We start from the raw sequence: 6,831 nt of genomic DNA, 5'->3' as shown, positions 1-6,831 counted from the left end.
AAACAAAAATATCTTCTTGTGCTAGCTGGACAATAATGAGGTGGTTTCTTCTGATCTATTTGTTTCTGAACTTTGACTTTTCTGTAAGCAATTATGCATACTCGTGAACTAGAGAAAAATGTTTGCCTTTAAAAAATAAAACCAATTTATTTAAATGTTTTCTATATAACATAGTTTTATTGGGGGTAGATTGTTCGTTCATATAACAAATAACTTATTTTTTTTTACATATCAAAAAATTTTAATTTCACTCTTTCAATTTATTTGGTACGACAAAATTATTTTTTTTTACATTCTAAATGAGTTTTCCCAAATGTAAACATTAATTCTATGAAATATTAATTATAGTCCATTTCCAGGATAGACAAAATTACATTTGCTTGCTTTAATTCCTTACAGATGATAATAAACGCAAGACATATTCCAAAATTATAAATAAATTACAGAAATGAAAGCATAACTCGTAAAAGTTTTACAAGCATACAAAATGTGACGCGTACGACCATTAAAATCATTTTTAACAACACTTCCTTGCATGCAAATTACGAAACACCGTTTCCATTTCTTCCGCAGGATAAAACGCGCTTCACGCTTCGTTTGATTTATAGGCTTTGTAGGGTTAACGTTAACTCTCCGAATGAAAGGCGGATCGGATTTTAGTGGGGGTGAAGTCAGGATCGGGAATGCATATGTGTATTACACTTGTTATCGGCCGTATCACATCGCATCGCATCAGAGGACACGGCGTTGCTCTTTATGTGTTTATTTTAATTTTCAATGTTTCGTCGGACGTTTTATGGCTTTCAATTTTTGCGCTGCTTTTACGAGCGCATTAAAATTAAGACAGCGGCAACCAGCCAAACAAACAGGAACAAACTCAATTAGATAAAGGCCCAGTCCAAAAGGCGTCTGTAAAATTCACTTGGCTACACACACTCCATACACCCACTTAGAGAAAAGAAAACCGGCATTTTTGGAAGCGTGTTAATTTCTTTTTAATTCCTCCTGCACTCCAGTGAAAGTCTCCTCCCCATTTCGACTGTCTGTCTGGTAGAAAAAGGGAACTCTACTCATAAATTAACGTTTAGTTACGCTACATAAAAATCTGTCTGGGACCAGATCCAAATATCTGGGGTTTAAAGGAAGGCGGAGTTGTAATCTAATGACGATGTGGGCCACACTTTCATTGGTTTTTCATTTGGACTTAATTATAATCTGTTTTGGATTGAAAGAAATGCTGTTGAGATTATTTAGAATCATTATTTTTATAAGAGTAAAATGAGTTAGGCAAAATTAAGTAATGCAGTTCCCGTTTTACAGATTATTTATCAAAAAGTTTAATGAAAAACGTAGAGCCAATATTGATAAGTCGATTGCACATAACTTGACTTTGAAAGTTTGATTATAGAATGTATTTGGACGGGTTATAGATACTTTTACTTATTAATATCATTCCCTATTGAGGTTGTTAAATATTTATTTATGGTATACATAATTATTACCCAAAATATTGCTTATAGGCTAAAAATAAAAACTATAAAACTATCAGATATTTACTTATCGCAGCATAACTAAACCCAATATAAATAACACAAACACTCTCATTTATTTTCTTACTTTCCATCATTAGCCCCCTTGGCAGCGCTGTCTGTCATTGGCATCATTAGTTTTATTTAATTATGCCCTTCGTATTGATTGCTTTGTTAGAACATATTAACCCCCTCGACCAGGGAAAGTTCAATTAAATATAACCCCCTTCTGCTTAGGTCTCACCCCCTTCAAAAAAAATATAATTCCAGCTGTGATTTCGGCATCGGTTTGCGTTAACCGCAAAACCCCAAAAAGCGATGGAAAGAAATGTATTTGTTAATGAATAATGATGTTGATTTGACACTCAAATCGAAATCGTCACGGTTCAAAAAGAGGAGAGGGGTCAAAGGGCAGGAGTGGCTACTTGGGTAGAGATCAGATTCTGAATCCGACAATTTGATTTTAATTTAATTAGATTTCTACTCTGCCTTGGGTGCTTATTGAAATGGGATTCGTATGATAATTTAATGGAGCATGAAATTCTGTATTTCTTTCTCCAAATCTTTAATACGATTTCACAGCGTTGCAAAGTGGCTGCTAATGACGGATTCCTAATGGGAGCATCCTTTGATCGGGATCCCAGTGTGTGGTCAAATGGTTTGCTAATAGCCGTGACAAAGGTTATTACAAGATCGTAGATCGGTGGATTGATATTCTTACCGAGATTCGATACAGGTGTTCCATTGAAGGTTGATAAAAAAAAAATGGGAAAGAAAACGTATAGCGTTAATGTTACTAATTTTATAATTTATAATTCCAGAACAAAATTAGAAAACGGTATACATTTGTTAGCTTATTAACATAAAATAAAGAATAAACAGTGCGAGGCACAAACAAAATCTGATTATCTCCGAACACATTGAATTATTTAATGACGTTCTCAACGTTATCTTAACTCTGGCATAATTTATAAACTTGTCTGCATCGTGTCGACATTCATCAACTCGTCGGTTATTCTACATTCCCCTTCTGGTCCCTCAACAACTTCATTAAAATTAGCTCATAAAATTTGCAGCAACTTGTGTTCTCTGTCTCTGTTGTTGGCCAAAAATCTTGTTTAGTTTTCATTTATGGCTCAATGGCAGAGCCAAAAACCTTCGCAGCTTGAGGATGTGGTGCCACAGGATCCGCAACGCATCCTGACAGACGCACTTCAGCATAATTTGCTGTGACAGGCTTCAGCATTTCCTGGAGCTGCGCTTCCTTAATTCCACTTTACCGAATGACATTTAATATGCAAAGTTTTGCCAGCCACAACCAAAACTGAAACTGAGAATGAGAATGAGACTGCAACTGGAGGCGTGGGGGCGCGCATATCTTTTGATGACTTTTGTTGATTTTATGCCAACACATTTTGCGGCAAGACACGGCTCAGATGGATCTCTGTATGTACACTGCGAAAAAAAGACTAACATTTCAACCGTACACTCATAAAAAAACTAAATGCATTAATTAATAAATGAATATGAGGTATGTATTTAGTACTTACTAAGCAAAAGAAAAGCAACAATAAATTTAAAATTATTTTTCTAATAGATATATGAAAAATTAAAATTTTGAATTAAAATTTAGAATTATTAACAAAAAAAAAAAGTAAAGTTAGTCATTGTGAGCAATCTTAAAATAATATTTCGTTTAACAAAACCAAAAAAAAAAATTGTTGTTGTTTTTTAGATACCTTATGTTCAAATCTACAGAATGAATAAAATTATGTACTAAACACTTATTCATTATTGTTTCGTTATTTTTAATAAAGGACGTTTGGGTTAGATTTGTTCCAGTGTTTCCATAGATCGGGACCAAAGTACAAACAGCGGTCGAAGCTGATGCAGTTTACCACTAGACGGAGGCCAAGGACCAACCAAAACAATGGACCCCAACACAAGTGGTGGGCATTTGGGCGAAGTGTCTGCGGAATACCCTTTATTACAAAATAGCAGGGCATAGCTTTGCATACTTTACGGCCCCCAAGCATCGTAAACTTTAATGGCGCCATTCGGGGCAAGGTTTTCAGCCAGTCGCGCAAAGTTGGCTCTTTTGAAATATGAATAGACGCAGACGGGACTCGGCTCTTTAGCCCTCTAATGCTGGCCTTGTTAAGGAGATTAGTTCCAGCCTCATTTCTCCGGCACGGCCATCAATAAAATTGGTTTATTCAAGTGGCTGGCCACTTTTCAATCGCTATAATTGACAATCGAGAGGATCTCTTCCTGCTTTGCAGTACTAAGCTAAGCACGTACACAAATTAAGCTCGTAAAATTTAATATTTTTCTCCAAAAGTTTTGAGTTTTCCTTCGGTGGGAATTAGTTATTTATAGCGAAGCTTAGGTGCCTGCATAATGTGTAAATACCAACTTGTAAATATAAATCCTTGTAAAGAATGCATAAAATTTTACAACAGTTGCGAAGTTGGTTTTGCATTTTAATATTTTTTTAATGACACCTTATTCAGAAGCTTTGTTTGGGCATAAATATGATTGCAGCTTAAAAATATTTATTTATATAAATTCATATAATTTAAATAGCACAATTACATTTATTTCTTCTCACAGGTATAATTAGCACTTAATTTTCTTAACCTCTCATTGATTTTCCTTAATTGTAAAAGATTGGGTTATAAATTTGGTTTCGGCGAATTCCCAAAACAAAATCAAACAAAAACTCCCTTCTCAATTTTCCCACAACAAAACGAATCGTTTTGTGTTACTGTTGAGTTCACCCTTTCGCTTGGTGGTAAGTGCCAATCAAATCGAAAAATATTTGGAAATTTGACAAAGGAAAAAGTTTCCCAAGGCGAATTGCGTGCGAGGTGATGGAGGTCTAGCTACCAGCATAAAAATGCTGACGATTTACGCCCGGGGGAATGAAATTCGGATTGAGAAGAGGTCTCAAGGTGGGCAAGTCGAGAACAATCCATCAAACAAAACGCTGCGCTTTTGATAAGAACGCATCAATAAAGCAATAAAATGTCTACAAATCAAACGATAAGAAAGGAAGTTTTGCCAAAGATTCGCCGCCGAAGAAAGGGTTCGGTGGAAAAGTCACGTACAGCACGCACAAGACTATTAATATTAATGGTTGGTTCTAACACATTGGGCGGTGCAGCTCGTTTTCGGGGATTCTGTCTGCCTGTCAGTCCGTCAAAAAAGCTGTGTCGCCTTGAGGAACTGCACTGGAAAAAATTGTGATTATAAGAAGTACATTTTTTATAAAAAATTGAGGTATAGGCGTACCTTATTCCTCGTAATAGTTATGGTAATAGTAAAGAAAAAAGACTTTAATTGTCGAAAAAATATTTTCTTCAGATTTAAATCATTTGGCCTGGAAATATATTTGTTAATTCCTGTTTTTTTTTTTTGGTTTTTTTCCAGTGTTCTGGGGTTTTCCACAAATTGACATGTGACACCAGGCGAAACCAAAACCGAACCGAGCCACAGAAATGGGACCCCTGTCAAAGAGTTTCCCTCCGGCATGACGAAAAATTACAATTCGGGTCGGATCGTTTCGGCTGTGATTGGGAATCATTAACATTTTGATAACTGTCGGACCACTGTGATCCATTAGTTATCGATAACGCGGCTAGCTGTGAGGCCTTTAATTGATCTCGTGATTTGCTCTTGCGGTTTTATGTTAATGAAGCGTAATCCCCGTTCCGTCTTTCATTTCGATTCGGTTTCAGTTCGGATTTTTGCCCTTTTTGTTTTTCATTTTTCATGCTTGCTTTTCAATTTGCTTCCATTATGTTTGGCTGCTTTTGTTCTCTGCGGTTTTGTCTGTTGATGGTAATTTTATAATCATAAATGGATAATTGTTGATTGATTTCGTTTTGTTTCTGCGAGTGAAAATGTAAACATTTTTTGTGTGGAAGTGTTTTTAACTGGGGAAATGTTATGGGTAAAAAGGAATTTTTTTGAAAACGAATACAAAATAGTGTCTTACACAATTTATATTTATAATCTTAGAAAAGTTACAGAAAATACTCGAAATCCCTTAATCAATTTTAGAAGAATTTTCAGGAATATTCGTATTAACTTTCTTGAGCAGCTATGATATAAGTAAAGTATTGCATTGAAGTCCCAAATGACGCATCAAGCAAAATGTCAATTTCCTAGGACAACAAGCAACTTGTCTATGTCTAATTTGGCCAAGAGTCCAAGGGTCCACCCACAACTCCATTGCGACACATTTCCGTTTTGACCAAATCTGTTGCCGGTGATTGACTTTGATTTTTCATAGGGGAAGCAAAAATCAAGCCAGACATTTTCTGTAGCCCTCGGACAAGTGAAAATGAATTTTGCTTTGACGATTTCATCAACATTCCAACAACGCAAAAGAAAATCAAAAAAAAAGAAGCCGACTAGGAAGGAAAAAGTCTTATAAAAACTAACGATTGGCAATTGGTTTTTACTGTTATTGGCGCGCCCCATTTGCCTGGCACTTCCGTTCTGGTTAGAACTTATGGGCGTGGCCCACTCTCCTCTGGAACAACTTGAAATATGTTAAGCCGATGCTGAGTCGCTACGCTCATTGTCTTTGGGATTAATTCGTTTCCAGCGCCGTGCACTTGCAGGAAAATCATAAAATTTTATTTGTACAACTTCCTCGGATTCGCCTTTTGTGTTCCGATTTAATTTTCCGTGTTTGGTATATAGAATAAGTGTAGGGTATATACGTTTTATGAAATTTTTTGTTACAGGCTTAAAGCGCATTAGAAATAATTTGGCGGAATATAATATGGTAGGGTTTTGATCTTGTAAACCACATAATTTCTTTAGTTTTTCTCCATACTTGTAAAATATTTCTTAACGAATTTTAAATTGTTGAGCGAACAAATTTTTGATAATATAAAATTATATTTATAATTTTGTAAAAGGAATTTACTTATTTGTATTTATTGTATTTATTAAAGTTTATATATGTGTCTAACATATGTGATTTTTAAATTTATAATAAGAAATATTCCTGCGTTCCCTGTGATTTGAAAAATCAAAGATTAAAGAGCAGTATTATATCGAATTAAACCTTGCCAATTATTTCTTTTGACTTTCCATTCAGAGGGTCTTATTTTCTGCGTTTCCTGGTGCCACAATTTCTTCGTTCTCCTCGCTGCATTAATTTTTAGTGTCCAGTTTGTCCGTGGGTTGAGTTGGGCAAATATTTTGGCGAGCTGCGTGTGCTGCCAAATTTGTTTGCCGAGGTAAATGCAACCAAACGCGCGTTGGCGGTGCGTTAAGGCAAATT

This window comes from Drosophila rhopaloa, unplaced genomic scaffold (genome assembly GCF_018152115.1).
Source record: "Drosophila rhopaloa isolate 14029-0021.01 unplaced genomic scaffold, ASM1815211v1 contig_150, whole genome shotgun sequence".
NCBI lineage: Eukaryota > Metazoa > Arthropoda > Insecta > Diptera > Drosophilidae > Drosophila > Drosophila rhopaloa.
The sequence above is the reverse complement of the archived record's forward strand: the minus strand, read 5'-3'. Positions refer to the sequence as shown.